The sequence below is a fragment of the Eptatretus burgeri genome, chromosome 4, assembly GCF_056783735.1.
Source record: "Eptatretus burgeri isolate ZD-2024b chromosome 4, Ebu_testis_v1, whole genome shotgun sequence".
Lineage (NCBI taxonomy): Eukaryota > Metazoa > Chordata > Myxini > Myxiniformes > Myxinidae > Eptatretus > Eptatretus burgeri.
Genome location: NC_140964.1, coordinates 80,066,121 through 80,084,715, shown reverse-complemented (window position 1 = coordinate 80,084,715; position 18,595 = coordinate 80,066,121). Strand labels below are relative to the sequence as shown.

Here is an 18,595-nt window from a genome sequence, read left to right as displayed (position 1 = left end):
ATGTCATTTAATTAATTAATTTTTGCAACTTCACATCTGACCTGATGCACTTTAACCCAAGGGTTTAAGGATAAAAATCTAGACGACTTTGCATAACGCGGGTCCAACAGACCTGGGAACTGAAACAAAGTTAACTTGCAAAATATATTGTTATTTCCATTTTTACTGTTTTGTTTTTATCGATACTAATAAAAGGAAATGTGTGTGTCTCCTCCATAACTCCAAAACTATACAACCTAGCAGCCTGAAACTTTGCAAGCATATATTACGAAAACTCCAAGGAAGTGCAAGAATGTAAATTGGGTGTTTTGGTTAATTAAAACACCCCTTTTGAAGATAATTAACGGCCTTATTTAATTATATCCTTCATCAGGCGATCCTCGACCACCCCGCCCGCTGTCTGGGTCTCAAGGCGTTTCCTGGGTAACCTCGCTGGGGTCTGAAGCCACAATGTTTTTTGGCCTGCTCAACCATGCCTTGACATGGAACAGACCGCAGCGATTTCTTAACGATAAAGTTGTTGTTTTCACTTTCTCACTCATATTATGGAATGCCTGTTCATCATACCTACGAATTGTTGGGTACATTCCAATGCTTATAAAGATCCGGAGACGTCAGCGTTTGTGGTTGGACATTTCAGGCGTCTCTTGGAGGTGTATGTTAAATGTGTTGCTAATCGTGTGCCAAACTAGCCGTTTAACAACCGTTTCGTTGGAGTGTTTGCTTGAGTGCTTCAGCCACTTGACGAGCACTCGCCAAGCTGCTTGGTTGTTCGTTTCGGTAAAAGTATCCGTGCTCTCAAAGGAACATCGATTAAACAGACGTACGTTTCCGCCTGTGTTGGGCCCTGCGGTGCCGTGCGGTTGGTGTCTTGGGAGGTATCTCATCCGCTGAAAATGTGCAATTTTATTTTTACACGATATTGCTTTGTTTAACCTATTGAGCGATCTCCTAATATAATCCACCCCTCACTTCGACATCGATACATGTATAAAAACAATAAGGTCCGTCCGACTACGTGTTTGCCATGATGTGGTTGTGAAGGCAGAGAGCAGAGATGGACATTTTGTGTTCTGGGCCTTGATATATTTTTCAATTGAATTTTGCAAATTTACCACTTGAATTCCTCTTTCAAAGAACTCTGTTTACATTGGGCGTCCCATCTTCGGAATTAGTTAGTGGACACTAAAGATCACATGGCGTCTTTCATGAAGAATCGGCAATCACCGGCACCCTGAAGAAATTACAAAGTCGGACTGCACATTCGGTCGAGTATCCTGCGTCGGAGTGGTGACACATCCAGGATTGCAACTCCAGCAAGAAAATGCTTCGGCAGCACTGACATTCTTTGTAGAGTGTTACATAAGCAAGACTCCAGCTTGTCAGCCATCCGGCCGCACCGGAAATGCATCCTATATTTTTCTAGTTCCGTTGAGATAACCAACAACAACAGCAACAACAACACTAAAGTTGTTTCTGAACTGCAGGCACTTCAAACATATATTACATCTTCCCCTTCAATATGGACAAGAGCAGTGAACAAGTTATTGTTACATGAGCAAATAGCACGGAACTCAAACCAATTCAGTAAGATAAACAGAATCAGAACATAAAATAAATGGAAGCATTGATCGCTTGCAAAATCCAACTTGGTCCCAAAACAGAACAACGGATCAAACACTTCAATCGACATTACCTTGCAACAAATCAAATCCAATTCATTGCTAAGAAACATCCAAACTTATCAAGGGTAACATTTACAGTTCATCACAAGTCAAGTCTGTTTGGTCGACGACTGATACGACCACTTTGAGTACGAGTTACGCATGGGGTAACTGTACGAGCTGTAGACACTGACGGGGTGACTGCTCTGTCTGGCTCACCCAGATCTACAGTAGGTGCAGTGTCATCAGCTGGAGGCTTCATGGCTGACGAACAGCTTGAGCCATCATGGGCCTCAGTGGTAGCGTTATCAGCATCAACGAAAGACCGATCAAGAGTAACACCCTCATGGGCTACACTGGTGGTCCTACGTAAATGTCGACGGTTATGGCGATAAGTGTCACCTGTTTCTCGGGACTGAACGACGTACGAATGTCGCTCAGAATGCTGCTTCGCAATCACAGCTAGTATCCACCTTTTGGAACCCGTTGGAGGCTCCATTCTAACTTCATCATTCTGATGTAATGGTGGAAGATCTTTGAGTGAGTGATGATCATGGTAGAACCTCTGTTTTGCTTTTACCAGGTCAAAGTGCCTTTTCACAGCATCACGGTCATAAGCTCTCGGCACCAGAAGACCTCGAGCAATGGGAAGGATAATCCTCGGACGTCTTCCCATCAGTAGTTGAGCTGGTGATAGATGAATGCCTTCCAGTGGCGTTGTGCAATAATCCAGCAAGGCCAGGTGCTTGTCTGTAGATTTTCACCAGAGTCATTTTATTGTTTGTACAGCCCTCTCTACCTCTCCATTTGAATGTGGATATCTGGGATTGGACGTTCTAAGAATGATTCCATGATCTTTACAAAATTTCCTCACAAGTTGTGAGTTGTACATAGTCCCATTAACACTCCGTAGAGTCTCCGGTAGACCATGTCGACTAAACTGTGCTTTTAGCCGCTCAAGAGTTGTACTGCAGCGTAAATCCTTCACTTCGTCCACCTCAATGAATTTGGAGTAATAGTCAACTGTTATCAGGTATAGGTCTGTCCCAATTTCACTCCAAGGTAGATTGAATGTCGGAGTCAGTTTCAGGGGCTCCGCAGGCATGCGATTTTGATAGTCTGCACACTTGGAACAGTTCTGAACAGTTTGCTCTATGTCCGCATTCATGGAGGGCCAGTATAGAACCTCCCTAGCTCGTTGCTTACACTTGACTATTCCAAGATGCGATTCGTGAATCAGGCTCAGCATGCGGATTCTCAGAGTAGGTGGGACGATAATTCGCATGCCTTTGTATATGGTGCCATCCATAACCGAAAGTTCACTCCGGGAATCCCAGTATGGTCGAAGACAGAATGATACATCTCGCCTGGCCTCTGGCCATCCGTCAAGAATCATGGATTCTTAATGACCGAGTTCGATCTGAGTAGCTTTTTGAAGATCTGCATACCTCTCGTCAGAGACGGATAGAAAGTCCAGCATTGAAATATGCTCCAAGTTGTCCAATTCTGAATGAGTATCTGCAGGTACGCTCGAGAAAGGGTGTCTGGAAGTTGCATATCCTCCCCTCTTCTGTACTGAATGTTGAGGTCATACCATTGCAATCGTAGTTTCATCGGAGCGGACAGCAAAGGCTTCTTGGCAATCATTTCCAGAGGCTTATGGTCATTGAAGACGGTGACTGGTTTCCCAAATATGTAACAATGAAACTTCTTGCAGGCCTGAACTATGGATAGCATCTCCTTCTCTATTTGTGCACACCGTGTCTCTGTCTCCATAAGGGTCCTAGAACTGCATGTGACAGGTCGGTTGTCCTGCAAGAGAACTGCACCAAGTCCACTTCAGCTAGCATCACTGTGAATCTTGACTGGTTTGTTAACATCAAAGTACACAAGAACAGGCGGAGAACAGCAAAGTTGCTTCAGTCTCTCAAATGCTCTGGCTTGAGCCGGTTGCCATTGATATTCAATGTCTGATTTCAGCAGCTCTCGGAGTGGAGCTAACTCGTCACTCAAGCGAGGGATGAACTTTGACAGATACATGATACATCCAATGAAGCGCCTCACAGCTTCCTTACCGGTCAGAATCGGCATACTATGAACTGCCTCAACTTTGACTAGATCAGGCGATAATCCATCTGCAGACAGTATGTATGTGTCCGACGTACTGTACCTGTGACTGGTGGATTTTGCACTTCTGCAGATTCAACTTCAGATTGTGATTTGTTGGTCTCTCAATAACCTTTTTCAGAATTACATCGTGCAACTCCACATTTGGACCAGCTACAAGAATGTCATCCATGATCGTGATTGCTCTATCTATGCCTTCAATCACCTGGTCCATAATCCTCTGAAAAATTTCAGGTTCATATTTCAGTCCAAAAGGAAGCCGAAGCCACCTGTACCTAATTAATGGTGTATTTGAACATGTCAGATCGGACGATTTCTTGTCCAGTTTGATTTGTAGGAACCCTGACTTCACGTCAAGCACTGAGAGCACCTTGACATCAGGTATACTTGCAACAACCTCCTCAACTGTGCGCATGGGACGGTGCTCCCTCTTGATGACTTTGTTCAGATCAGATAGATCAAGACAGATTCTGTTTGTCATTTCTGAGAGATACCACCATTGAGCTTCTGAGAGAAGGTCGCCCATTCTGTTGGTTCATTAACTTTGACAATGTATTCATCAGATTCCATCTCCCCCAGTCGGGTTTTAATACGTGGCAAGAGTGAAGCTGGTTGTTGCCACGAAGCGTGTACTACTCCCTTCACACCAGGTTGCAATTTAATTGTATACATGCCTGGCAGAGTTCCAGTAGTTCGCACTAGGTCCGGATATTCCTTCAACTCAGCAAGAATGTCACCAGAGTCCACTTCAGCTCCAATGGAATCGAGTCTGATGATCAGACCCAGAACTTCAGATGTATCTCCAGATATTATGTTTTCCTGTGAGAGAGCTACCACTTCAAAGGTTGTGGTGAATGTCTTGCCACGGTACTGAATAGGAAGATCCACGGCTGCAATGGGTTTGATCCTGTGATCCGAGTAGGTACACAGTACCTTTGCTGATTGACTGAGTTTGGCAGTGTGCGTGTGACGCTGATAATCAGATCGTGTCATTGTGTTGCAGCGAGCTCCGGTATCAATTCTGAAGGTCACTTGCCTTCCTGATACCAAGAGAGACTGCCTCCATTTATCAACTCATGATGCAGCCATTGTCTGCAATGCACTGATCCATAGAATTTTCCCATTGGTTTCATCAATGTACTCGGTTGTATCAGCACAAGCACCATCCAACTGAGTTTTAACTCAATGTATGCTGGCACGACGGCAAGCTGCAAGCCAATGGTTCCGCTTCTCGCAATAAGAGCAGGTGGATCCAATGACTGGGCATTCACCATGATTCCATGCATGGTTAGGATCCTTACCACAGCGGTGGCAGCTGTCCTTACGCTGGGGTATATTCGGGGTTGATCTACTGTGTGATGGCAGTTGTGGTGCTGGGTTTGATTGTGGTTTCGGGCTCGTTTGTTGGGCGTGTACTGCAGCTGCACTGGTGTCCTCATCACGGACAATGTGAACATGAGTCCTTGAAAGCTCATATTGCTGACCCACTTGAAGAGCTTTGACCAGCATAAGTTCCTCACCTCTGTCTAGCAGGCGCTCCTGGACCTTCTGCTCATAAACGCTTTGGATAATCGCATCCACGAGCACATCTTCAGATTGCACTCACTCGCAGTCCAAGAAAATGAGACGCAAGTCCTTAACAAAGCTGTCAAACGATTCCTCGGAGCTTTGGTTCCTCTTGAACAGCCGATGCCTCGCGATGCGCTTGTTTTTTCGGGGACGCATATACAAATCAAATTTATCCAGAACTTTGTTGGGGTCATCCTTCTTACCTTCAGTCCAATCAAAAGTCTTGTATATCTCTCGTCCTTGTTCTCCGATCCATGTTCCAAGCCAGCCTTCCTTGCGTTTCTCAGGCAGATCAGCCAACGGACTGTCGAAAACAAATCCAACGTGATTTCGAAATCTAACCAATTCCTGACATAACGAAGCCGAATCCCAGTGAATCATGGGGTGTTCGAAGTTAACAGATGCCATAGTTTATGCATCTCAGATACCAGATTCAGATGGCACGAATGAACGGAGTTATTTGTAGATCACTTCTGACACCATGTAACATAAACAAGACTCCAGCTTGTCAGCCATCCAGGCCGCACCAGAAGTGTCCTTTATTTTTCTAGTTCTGTTGAAATAAACAACAACAGCAACGTTGTTTCTGAACTGCAGACACTTCTCAAACATATATTACAGTATCCTGGTGACGACGACCTCCCAAAATCGCAACTTTAATGGCTGTGACCAAGAGACATTCCGGTTGGAAACCCATTTTTGCGGTGTGTTTGTCCCAGTACCTGCAGACCTATTGCATGCATGGCAAGTTGAAGGCGACAAAAAACAGGTTGGTAGGAATCAAAAGCAGGGGTTTTTGTTTTTTTTAACCTTTTGTGTGCTGTGGTCACAGATTTGCGACGAGAAAAACAGATTGAAACAAATTTTTTTTGTTTTAATTTTGGTTATCCGTCTAACTTGACACCTAAGTTGTGTTTTTTTGCAAATACCACTTGAAATTCACAGCCCTCTGAAAAAAAAAAAAACTAAATGAAGCAACAGGGAACCATGTGGCCATAAACAATGCAGCACATAGAGGGTTCACCAAACGTGGTAAAAATGTGATTAATATGTTGACTAATCAGTAATGATAAGGAGGTTCCAACATACATACATACAGAACATTTGTCAAACAAAGAACATTTCTCAAAGTTGTATTTACTTTCTTCGTTTCCAGTCGTCGCCTTTGACGTGTGATGTCACATTTACTGGAAATCGTGTCCCCACAATAAAGAGCAGTGTTGTCTGGTTTATAGAGACCAAGTGATGATAAATGGTGATGAATGCGATATGATGATCTTGACAATAAAACTTTGACAAATGCTCGTTCATTCACAAGCATCAAACCGCATCAGTCTATCCCATTTCATTCATTTTATTTATTTATTACGGTTTGAATTTGGAGCGGTAATTTGTGGACACACTGCAGACGAATGAAAACAATCCGAATCGAATCATACCATTCAAAATACTTGAAAATAACGATATCACAGTAAGAAGTTGAAGAGCGAATTGGAAAAGCGAATAGGCCTCCCGATTGATTTGGGGTGATGACAAATGGTAGACGATTGGAAGTGACGATGCGTACAGATGAGGGTTGAAGGAATTGGTCAGTTTGGTAAAGCTTGTGATGTCACCAGCCAATAATCAGATGAGAGTGGTACCTTGCATATCGGACAGAAATCGCTCCAGATCTGTCACTCTGTGTGTGAATCCATGCGAGTGGAATGGAAACTAAACATTGCGTTTTTGAAATCTTTCGTACTTTCCATCCAATTCGGGTTTTGATGATACTACAACGGGTCCGCGGGTTAAAAAAAAGAAAATGGGTCAAATACGCAAAATACGGGTCACTTGCCATGTAAACCATTGCGGCTGTGTGTTTGTCCTGGAACCTGTGAACCCATTGTCATGGTTTGTTCATCCTGGTATCTGTAGACCCATTGTCGCAATGTGTTCATTCTGGAACCTGGAACTCATTGCCGTGATTTGGTTGTTATGGTACGTGTAGACCCATTGCCGCGATGTGTTCGTCCCGGTACCTTCAGACCCATTTCCACAATGTGTTAGTCCCAGTACCTGTGGACCCATTGCCATGATTTGTTCGTCCTGGTACCTGTGGACCCATTCCGGCTGTGTGTTCATCCAAGTACCTGTAGACTCATTGCAGCTGTGTATATGTCCTCGTGCCTGTAGACCCATTGCGGCTGTGTGTTACTCCCGGTACTTGCAGACCCATTGCCATGATTTGTTCGTCCTGGTACCTGTGGACCCATTCCGGATGTGTGTTCATCCTGTAGACTCATTGTGGCTGTGTTCGTTCAGGTACCTGTAGACCTATTGTGGCTGTGTGTTTGCCCTGGTACCTGTAGACCCATTGTGGCTGTGTGTTTGTCCCCGGTACATGTTTACCAAGCATTCTGTTGCTTTCGTTTGGAACTATCTCAAGCATTTCTATATTCCAGTTTGGACTTCAAACAAAACGTTTCACAAACAGACAAATCGTGTTTCTTCTTCCCCTTGAAAGCACTTAGCCCCAGTGAAACCTGCCAGACAAAGCCACAGAAGTTGAGCCCTCTGTGATTCATACAGGCCTGATGACCCTGATGGGAATTAATATTCTGGAAAAGTTGAGGGAAAGTTCGGAACTTTCTTTTCTTGTGGTTCTTTCAGACCTTATTGTCATAACTAAGAGAACGACGGCTTGCTTTGCTCAAAGCCTCTCAGCCTGATGGATAACCTCCCTGAATAGGACGGCTGTCATTCCATCTGCTTGGAGCCAAGCAAATTGTTTTCTTATTATATCTTGAACTGTCTTCTCGAAAATTCAAACAAGTGGGCCGATTCACAGACCCGAACCGAACACCAACCCCCTGGGAAAAAAAGCTTTCATGCCACTCTCACAATGGACATTTGACCTAAAGCTAGTAAATAAGTCACAATGTTATGTTAAGGCAACAGGTTATCAAAAGCTGGGAAGCATTCAATGAGGTTTTCTTCTTCTGAATGCACAGTCAAGGCTCATGGAACAGCAAAACGTTTCCAGTACACTGCGGCACATTCACACTGTATCTGATGGCGAGGCATCACTCAGCACCTTTAGCTCCGCTAAGTGGATGGCAGAACTAATATCTGGAGCCAGCGTCTCGATCTCACAACACCATCTTTGTCCTGCTTGCTTTGTACATGTGCACACCATGGAAGAAGAACCAGGCTCCTGCCCAGGCCATCGCTTTGGCAAAGCTCATGGTTCGAGAAACGCAAGAACAAGACTTTTTAAAGAGATTACTCACCAAGTGTCAGTGTTGTACTTTGCTGAAAAGCATTTTTTGTTAAATTACTTTATTCGCTTATTTATATATTTATGTTAAATACATTTTTTTTATAACTAAACATCAAAATTTATTTTGTCATGTGGCACAAAGACTTCATTTTTTTTTTTACATCAGACAATTGTCAGCACTTTTTATCCTCCGGCCCTCTGACAATGTCGGAGCATTAAAATGAGCTGCAACCGACCCACTGATTATAATTATTAATCTGTCCATTCACTTTTGTGTACTCGGTATTTCAAAAATCGTTGAACATTTGGCTTTCATATTGCAGATATATATTCTTCATGACATTATCTCAACCTGATTACATCACGGCCGTGATTGGCCGAATTATGTTGCCATGGCAACCATCTCGGTAACTTGGCTTGTGTACGCAGTATTTCAAAATAACGTTCAAGATTTAGCTTTCGTATTACACAGTGCTGGTGGTGCTGGCAATAGCTCGCCTACTCTTAGCGAAGGACACCGTGAGATCTTTAACATGTACTCGCTAATACTGGCAGATGGGACACCCAGTTAGTTTGACGTCCAATCGAGGGACAGCACGCACATTGATGAATCGCCCAGCCTATGAAACACTGGGATGACAGTATATAGCTGGGTTGGGATTCGAATCCAGGATAGACAGCACAAAGATGAGTGTGCATACCTCTCGGTCATCCTGCCAACCCGATGAGGCCTATAGGAGAGCTAGCCAACACAGGGTGAGAAGATGACAGACCAGGAATGGAATGTACGAGAACAGTGAACGTGAAATAAACAGAAGTAGATCATAAATTGGTTTAATTTATTCATTTTATCATGCATTATTTTCTCGAAAAAACAGACAGGTGAAGAAGAGAAATTTATTAGCGGTAGGTATGGGGCTGCACATGAGAATCCAGAAAGCCACTACCTTCAGAAACTGGAGGGAAGAATGAAGTTGGCCATATGCAGAGAGGTGATTCCACAGGCAGGAGAAAGGTAGGACAAAGGAGTGGAGGTGAGTGGAAAGGTAGATTTAAGGATGTTGACAAGGCGTGAGTATATGATGAAATATGGACTTATATGCTGATGGGGCTGGTGTCACAAATTATCTGTGTATCTGTTGGGAAGCATGTGGGTACTGTGGGAGGTTAACGCTAGTATACCTCGGACTTGATGCAGAATATGTACTGTTTTCATATTTGATTGTGTTGTATTTGGAGTTAATTTATGTATCCTTTAAAATTTTGTGCAAAAGGAGAACAGATTATAATGTTGGGGTTAGCCGCTTTGATCTGTATAGAATGATCACCAAGGTGCGAGAATGTTCTCTTTACTTCGATAGCTGGTGGATCACAGGGTCTTCAACCTGCAGTTTAGAGGCTACCAATGTAGTTGTAAACTTTTGCACTGTGAGAGGCTTGAAGATTGTCAATAAAAGACTTGACAAGGCAGAGAATGCCTTAGTGGTCTGTTTTTGGAGAGCCTTTTTTGACAATGTGGTTAGCCACTTAAAGTTGCGACTCGCTGTGAAAACAGGCAGTTCAATACGAACAATCTCACACTCTACGAATTGACCGTTTGGTGAAACCTCTGATTGGCTTTGGAGGCCATCTTAGATTTGTGGTTTGCCCAAGAACGATCATGGCTGAGGGTGAGGCCTTAAAGTTTGAGTCACTGAACTTCTTCAAGAGGGTTGTTGAGGAAGTCGGTCACTGACTAGGCATCCTCCATCATGCAAAACCTTTCCTTGGCCAATCTGAACTTTATCTACCTCCAAGGCCTTCATCCGCAGCTTGATGGAATACTGCTCTCCCCTTTGGGTTGGTGCCCCTGCCTACCACCTTGCTCAATTGGCACCATGGAAACCAAAAACTTTAAAATAATTGGAATCTCCAACGATTAAGCTGAGTCTCTGGATCAATCACTTTCACATCGCAAACAGATCGGTGGTCTCTCTGTTTCCTACCACCTCCTTTCTGGTCTTGCACCATCTGCCCTTTACATGCTGTCCCCCCCTCCCCCAGGTATCTGCAGGGTGCACACGGTCTGTCAGTAACCCCTTCTTGTAAAACTCCAAAAATCCAGAATCACTGTTCTCCACTCATTTGTTCCTCATTTTCCCCCACTTTGGAACCAACCTCCTCAGTCTCTTCAATGTTATTCTTACCTCCAGGGCTTCAAGAGAGCATTAACCTTCCCCAAACCCACCTTTTCCTGATTCCAGTTTTTTTCTTCTACTTGTGTGATTGAGATTTTGCGTCCATATCCATCTTCTTTATCCCGTGTCCTCCCCTTGCTTTCATTCTTCTCCACATCCCTTATATCTACAAGTATCCTGATATATTATCCCTCAACCCTGCTCTTAGTGTCTCCACCCCCCTCTCTCTTTCTACTGTTCTTTACCCAGTCACCGAAGGTGGACAGACGTTATGTTTTCACCACTGTTTGATTTTTTGTCGATTTGTCTGTCAAAAGTGGTTGCGGAAGTCTGTCGAAATTTGAAAATGGTTGTGGAAGTCTATTTTCACCGTGTGTGTTTGTGTGTGGTGTGTTGCTTGAGCTGTCTGTCTGTGAGCAGGATATCTCAAAAATTAATGGACGGATTCGGATGAAACTTCGTTGGCAACTTGGGTGTCTGCCAAGGACAAAATGATTCCGTTTGTCCACCAATATTCTTTGGGTTCAGAGGAAACAATTTTCGAATACACTACTTTCATGAACAATGTTTTGGTGTGGCTTTCCTCATATGCAAGTGTCATTCCATTGACCATGTGTCACATCACATGATCAATCCAATTTGCACATTTAGTTTAAAGTGATGTGAAATATACTGGGAGGTTTCCCATTGCTCTTTCCAGTGGTAGTCGAGACAGGAATTTGGATTTTGGTGAACATACCAGCCTACTCTTTTTGCAAGGTGCCGTGGGATCTTTAACGCCCACCAATACAACTACTGTTGGAGCAGATGAGTCCTCCGGCTTAACGTCTATCCGATGCACGATGCACACATTGATGCCTCGCCCTACACGTCAAACACCAGGATGAGACTTTGTCAGGCCATGGATCCAATTCAAACTGGGCATCTCAAGGGTGAGGATGTTAACTCTGAACTAATCTACCAGCTCAACATGTAGGGTATCAGGAAACAAAGTGAAGCAGGATAGATACCTTGATTTCAAAACCCAACAGGTCACCTTTGGTCTCATCATTCACACTACCGCCACGTGAGCCACACTATGTCAGCCCAAAACAAAATGTTGGTTTCCATGACAACTAAAGCTTCATATGGTTTCAGCTTAGCCCATGTTTCAGGCATCATTCTGGTTGCATCATTCCATCATCCTGATATTTTGGCTGCCCAGCATAAGCAGATGGTAATTCACTTGCGGACACATCATTCTGAAGATTTATCGAATGCTGCCTTTTATTGGAAGGGATATGGTTGGTGAAGTGCGTATTCGCACAAACTACTCTGCCATGGTCCAACCTTGTTGCTGATTGAAAGGTTTCCTTGTGCCATCACTGCAGTTAAATATACGAAGAAGGAAATATTTTAAATATATTTCGGTAAACTTTACATGAAACTTGATCTTGGCTCTTACTACGAGTAATAAACTTTAAACTGCGATGCAATACTGAACTTTGGAAATGACGTATGCTCTACCGCCCCAGAATGCTCGACGCACGTTCAAGTCATCATAAAGTGTATTGTCTGTGGTAGATATGGATTGCAACTTAAAATGGCTCAAAAAGCTTCGGAAATACGCTGAAAATACTTGGAAACGTACCTGAGAGAAGGGGCTGTGCATCTGGAAAACAAAAGACTTGGAGAACTTTCTCGGGTTGCTGAATGGGTCGCTGCCCGTACTGCAAACTCCCGACCGACCATGTGGACCTGTGAAAGACCCAAGAGTTCAGACGGGCATTCTCCCCAAACCTTTGTGCTTCTTTACACCAATGGAAAGGTTATATCTGGGACTTGATGATGTCCAGGGTATGTTTAGAATGATGATATTTACCATGAAACATGTTGGGAAGGGAAGAAGGGGTGGGGTGAAAATGGGAGTTGTGTGGACTGAGTGTTGCAAGAAAAAATAAAATTGTTTGGTTCTGGGACCACAACAGAAATCACACTCGATTTTTGCATATATTGGTGAAAGGAGGTGTGTGTGTGTGTGTGTGTGTGTGTGTGTGTGTGTGTGTGTGTGTGTGTGTGTGTGTGTGTGTGTGTGTGTGTGTGTGTGTGTGTGTGTGTGTGTGGACGAGAAATGAAAAAAAAAAAGGACTGCGTCCTGAAGCTCATCTGGATCAGGAGCAACAGTCACTCAAATCCCCCCCCACCCCCACAAGCAGATCCTCCCCAGACCTTGATTTTCAGCTCAGCTGGAACGAAGTTCCGTGGTGCTTATGGGATAGCGTGTCGTCCATCCGTCCACATACTGTATACCTGCAACTTCTTCTCTGAAACGACACATATGATTTTGATGAAACTTTACTACAATGTTCATCACTGTGTATGTACCAAAGCTTGTTCATGGCATTAAAAAATAAAATATCAGGCCTTAAGGGGGTCTATTTTGGGAGTTGCCCTACAAAATAGGTATGCGCTTTCTTCTCAGAAACTACACATGCAATTCTGATGAAACTTAATCACAACCTTCATCACCTGTGATGTACCAAAGTTTATTCACGGAATTAAAAACATTGTGGTGTGAGGGGGTCTACGGAGGGAGTTTACGGGAGTGAGTGTGGGGGGGGGGGTTCCCCCAATAAAAAGGTATTTGCTTTCTTCGCAGCAATGACACACAATTCCAATGAAACTTGACTACAACCTTCATCACCCATGATGTACCAAAGTTTGTTCATGACATTAGAAAAGAAAAATCCAAAGGTATTTACTTCCTTCTCCGTTCCATATTTTGTGGGTCATGCATGCCTACTCATGGTTCCCTGGTTATCTTATCCAGCAACTACCAGGTGAGTATCCAGGGATATTGCCCCTATGTTTTTTTTAATGCCGTGAACAAACTTTGGAAGATCACGGGTGATAAAGATTGTGGTCAAGTTTCATCGAAATTGTGTGTGTAGTTTCAGGGAAGAGAAAATGTCTATTTTGAGGGACTCAAACACACCCTCTCTGCATACACCCCCTTAATGAGCGCAGATTTTGATGCGTTCAATAAACCTTCATTTGGCATCACATATGAAGCTTGTGGCCAAGTTTCATCATAATCGTGTGTTTTGTTCAAGCGATAATGACAAGTGTTTACAGACTCACTGACGGACGGACTGACTGACTCACTCACTAAACTACGGACATTGCTCGATCGCATAAGCTCACTTGACTAAAGGCCCGGTCACATCTTGACGTTTTAGCCAACGTATGCCGATTTTTGAATTTTTTTTCTAAAACGCTGGCACACGTTGAATACGTTATGGGTAAGTTTTGATAACATTGAGAGCACGCTGAAAAACACTGCCATACGTCGTTGTACGTTGGCTTTAAACGTTGTACTTTTTGGTTGTCCCCAAATTTTTTCATGCTTGAAATTTCACGACGTATGCCGGCGTATGACTCGCACGTTCCGCTACGCTGGCCACAAGTTGTATGCACGGTCTGCGATCATTGACAGACGTCAACACATGCTACTTGTAAGTTAATCATAAGTTGAGACACCCCGAGGTAATGTTTAGCGTACCCGAAACTTATTTCTAACCTATGATTAACGTGTTGTTGGCACGTTACGCGATCGTTGCCTCACATCGACAGACGTTACTTTTAAGTTACTCATAGGCTGAAAGACGTCGGTATAATGGATCGTCCTTGCGTCAGCGTCCACGGCCACGGCCAGGACACTTATTTGCAGCATTCTTCAAACTTTTCTTCGGCATGACGAGGATGTTCACACTTCGATGTCTAGCTTGGCTACGATTCCAATTGTCCATCGGCAGCGTCTATTTAAAATAGTCGAGTTTGAGCGTTTTAACACGTTCAGAAGAAACGCTTCAAATTTCAAAACCCCAGCGTCAAAAAACAAAGGCGAGTGACAGCAATTTAAATCGTTCATTGTAAACAATGAAAATAACTGAGTGGTACCGTTTAAAAGTCGTTGAGTGTAAAAAAAATCGAATTGTTGAGTGCAAGCGTCTACTTTCAACAGTGGAGTTTGAGCGATTTAGCACGTTCAATAGAAACGATTAAAATTTCCGAGCGCCAGCGTCAAAAAACAAAGGCGAGTGACAGCAATTTAAATCGTTCATTGTAAACAATGAAAATAGCTGAGTGGTACCGTTTAAAATTCGTTGAGTGTAAAAAAAATCCAATTGTTGAGCGCAAGCGTCTACTTTCAATAGTGGAGATGCAGCCATTTAAATCGTTGAGTGGCAGCCTATGAATAGCAAACCCTACGTCACCGGCAAAGATAAACTGCCGCACGATATGGATAAGTTAGGCTATCGTTGGGGATAATTTGTGAACGCCGGCTTCACGATAATTATTCGTTGGTATACCGTATCTATAAGTTATCGAAGCGCTCTATGCACATTATTAGTTCATTGTGCATTTGTCCAACCCGTTATGAATAGACCTAAATCGTAAAAACAAGCCATAGCTCATTGTTGAAAAAGCCCCATAAAAAATTAGCCGCGAAGAACTTCGAACAATGGTGAAAAGATGTCTCCTACCCGTGGACATGCGGACGCAAGGACGATCCATCATAACCCACACCCTCCCCCTCACACTCACCTACTACTGCCAACATGAACAAACTACTACTACTACTAACACTGATACTGATACTGTTACTGCTGACATGGACATCGACTCAAAAAGGACTCGAAAACACTGTTGGGTTCCCCTTTTATGAGCAGCATTTTTACATACCAATTCCCAAAACCGCTGGGAACACGTCTTTATATGGCATTTGTAAGCTAGAAACACGTTCATTTTTTTTTTTTTGTCGACCGGAAGACGTCATTGGAATACGTCTACATACGTCGATGTGTGTTGGGACTACGTAAAGAATTGGTTCAAAGCACGTCAAACATAAGTTAGAAATAAGTTTCGCGTAAAAAAAGACATTACCGCGACGTGTTTCGACTTATGAGTAGCTTATACGTAGCCTTTGTGGACGTGTGTAAGCGTCCACATATCGTGTGTAAAACTTATCCCCATTGCATGCGGAACGTGTGTCATACGCCGAGTACGTCCAAAAATTTTGAACATGTTTAAAATTTCTTGACGTACTCTACTTACTACGATGTATGATAGCGTACTTTAGCGTTCTACTCACGTATACCAAACTTACTCATACCGTATTTGACGTGCCCCAACGTTTTAGACACATTTTTCTTAGGTCGGCATACGCTGGCAAGATCGCCAAGGTGTGACCGCGATGTTGTCACTTCCATTTCTACGGCAGTTATGATTCGAATCGTTGGGCGTCAGCCTTTTAATAGGCTACGTCACGACATCGTCGGCGATGCGTGCAACGCGCTATGCCTAAGTTAGACTATCGTTAGGCATCGGTTGTGTAGGCCGACAACAGGTTCAGCATTCGTTGGTATAAGTTATCTATAACACAACGAAACGTTCTGTGTCCGTTACCAATGCGTTATACATAAGACCAAGTCGCTATGAATACGTCCGAATCTTTAAAAAAAAACATCAAAAGTTCAACGTAAGCCAGCGTTTTAGATACATTTTAATACGTTGCCATCGCTGGCTAAAACGTCAAGGTGTGACCGGGCCTTAAAGTCCAGGTGAACTAAAAACGAGATGTGTGTATGTGTGCAAGTTGCTGTAGTTGGCTGCGATCTCCAGACATGGGTCGGTTTCAGGATATGGAACGGAGACCTATCAGGTCTCAAAGTATCCTCTTTTGTTTGTGTGTGTGTGTGTGTGTGTGTGTGTGTGTGTGTGTGTGTGTGTGTGTGTGTGTGTGTGTGTGTGTGTGTGTGTGTGTGTGTGCGTGCGTGTTATAACCTTGGCCGCCACTATTTAATTGTATTAACAGGTAATGGTACGAACTCGACCCCGCTCATTCATGGATATTTCTCATTGATATATTCCTGTGAATCCGATTTGCATTCAGGAACAGAACAATTATATTGTTAACCATTTTGAAATTTCCACTCTTTCATATAAATGCTGAAAATTATGTTTGAAAGAGAATTTTAATCAGAGATTTTATTTATTTATTTTTTTAATTTGAATTTGTGCTCGCAATGGCCAGTTAAAAGTGCCCAGCGAGCTGAACTGAATCACTGCTCTGATCTGTTATTGATGGGAGGAATTACCACCACAATGTGCATGGAGTGGTGTCATGGGTAGGCCAGACCAAGCATGGCAAGAGTGAAGGATGTTATTGTGTCAGCTGGGTTTTTAATTAACAATCCAGTGGTGAAATGGAAAAATTTCAAAGAATATATTACTTTCCCAGAGCTTATAATCCAAACCCTCAAAGCTGTTGCTTACAGCTGGATTTGAACCTGTAATGCATGCAACCATTGGGATACCAATCCTGTGTCCTCACCACTCGGCACTGCTGAGTTCCAATTACACTCTGCTCTCATTTTTGACATGCTTTAACATGTCATTATAACGTTGAGCCGGTGTTTAAGTGCACAGCCACTCCCCGATACTGGTGCAATAATAGAGAATCAACATGAGACGAGAAAGGGAATTCTCCATACAGAGTTGGTTACTTGATTCGATTGATGTTTCACAGTCTTTTAACCTCCGCCATCTGTAGGTGTCGGAAGTTATGTTATCACTCCTGTTTATTTGTTTGTGTGCAGTATATCTCAAAAGGTTGTGAATGGATTTGGATTAAATTTGGTGGGCCGGTTGAGTGTGTGACAAGGTCGAACTGATTAGATTTTGGTGAAAATCAGGATCCAGATACGAGAATTTTAAAAACTTTTTTTTTTAAAGGTGATTCTTCACCATTGAGAGATGGGGTGAAAAACGATATTTCGCTTGATGTCTTTAAAAGTTGTGCACGAGTTATGACAAAACTCGGTGGATGAGTTGGTCAGGTGACAAGAGCAAGCAGATTAGATTTGGGTTCAGGTCAGAATCCAGATCCAGCATATCAATGACATACAAAATGGAAACTATTCAACCTGGCTCAGGTATTCGCTCCACCGAGTGCCGTTCCAGTTTATAATTATACATTTGAAAGAAGTTGAAAAGTTTAATGTTGGAAACTCTCTCAGGGAGTAGTCAGCAGACAGGGAAGCAGCATTTTAAAGATTTGGTTGTGAAACCAACACACAATGTCCTAGTCTTTTCGAAATGTATTGAGAAGTATTTAAAGTCCCCAAGCTGCTTTGAACAAAAAGAAAATCACATGTAGCAGTCGGCCATTTACAGATTTAATTCCTGAATAAACTTTCCTCCGAGGTTGTAGGTCTCAAGGCAAGTCAAAGACGCAGCATTAAAGCTCCCCAATTGAAGACTCTAACTTACTCTGAAGTTGAACTTTAAAATCCTTAGTCTGAAAATGATGAGTGGAACATTACAGTTGTATTCAGACACATTTGGTAGTAACTTGATACGACATCATTATGTGCCACACCAGTATGACATCATTGCCTGGAAAACTGTGCAATATGTGTGTACAGTGTACACGTGCTCAAAGTATTTTGGGTTGGAAATATAACTAAGCTGAAGATTGTTTGCTTCCCCTATATTCACCCCCCCCCCTAACCCCGAAATTCCATTGTTGATGCAAACTCTCTGTTGCCATCACAGCATCGCAAACAATTGGAAGTCAGCAACTACATAGGATATTAGGGGGAGGGAAGGTAGAGAGAAGTGATCGCAAGAGAATTCTTTAAAGTAGCACAATGACTAAGAACGTTTTTATGGGAACTCGTGAATACACACTCCCAATGGGAGCGAATTATGGTGTCAATGAAAATTTTTTCACAATGCCATGTGGATAGCAC

General features: G+C 43.1%; 1 protein-coding gene across 1 annotated transcript in view; it reads right to left on the bottom strand.

Moving 5' to 3' along the window:
* Nucleotides 1–18,595, bottom strand: part of LOC147028488 (uncharacterized) — a 247,556-nt gene that overhangs the window by 180,998 nt on the left and 47,963 nt on the right. The window contains exons 2-4 of the mRNA XM_085878916.1: nucleotides 13,008–13,102; nucleotides 12,430–12,536; nucleotides 5,564–5,664 (exon numbers count right to left, since the gene is read on the bottom strand). The gene's annotated coding sequence lies outside the window, so the exon portion shown is untranslated. The remainder of the gene's footprint in view (nucleotides 1–5,563; nucleotides 5,665–12,429; nucleotides 12,537–13,007; nucleotides 13,103–18,595) is intronic.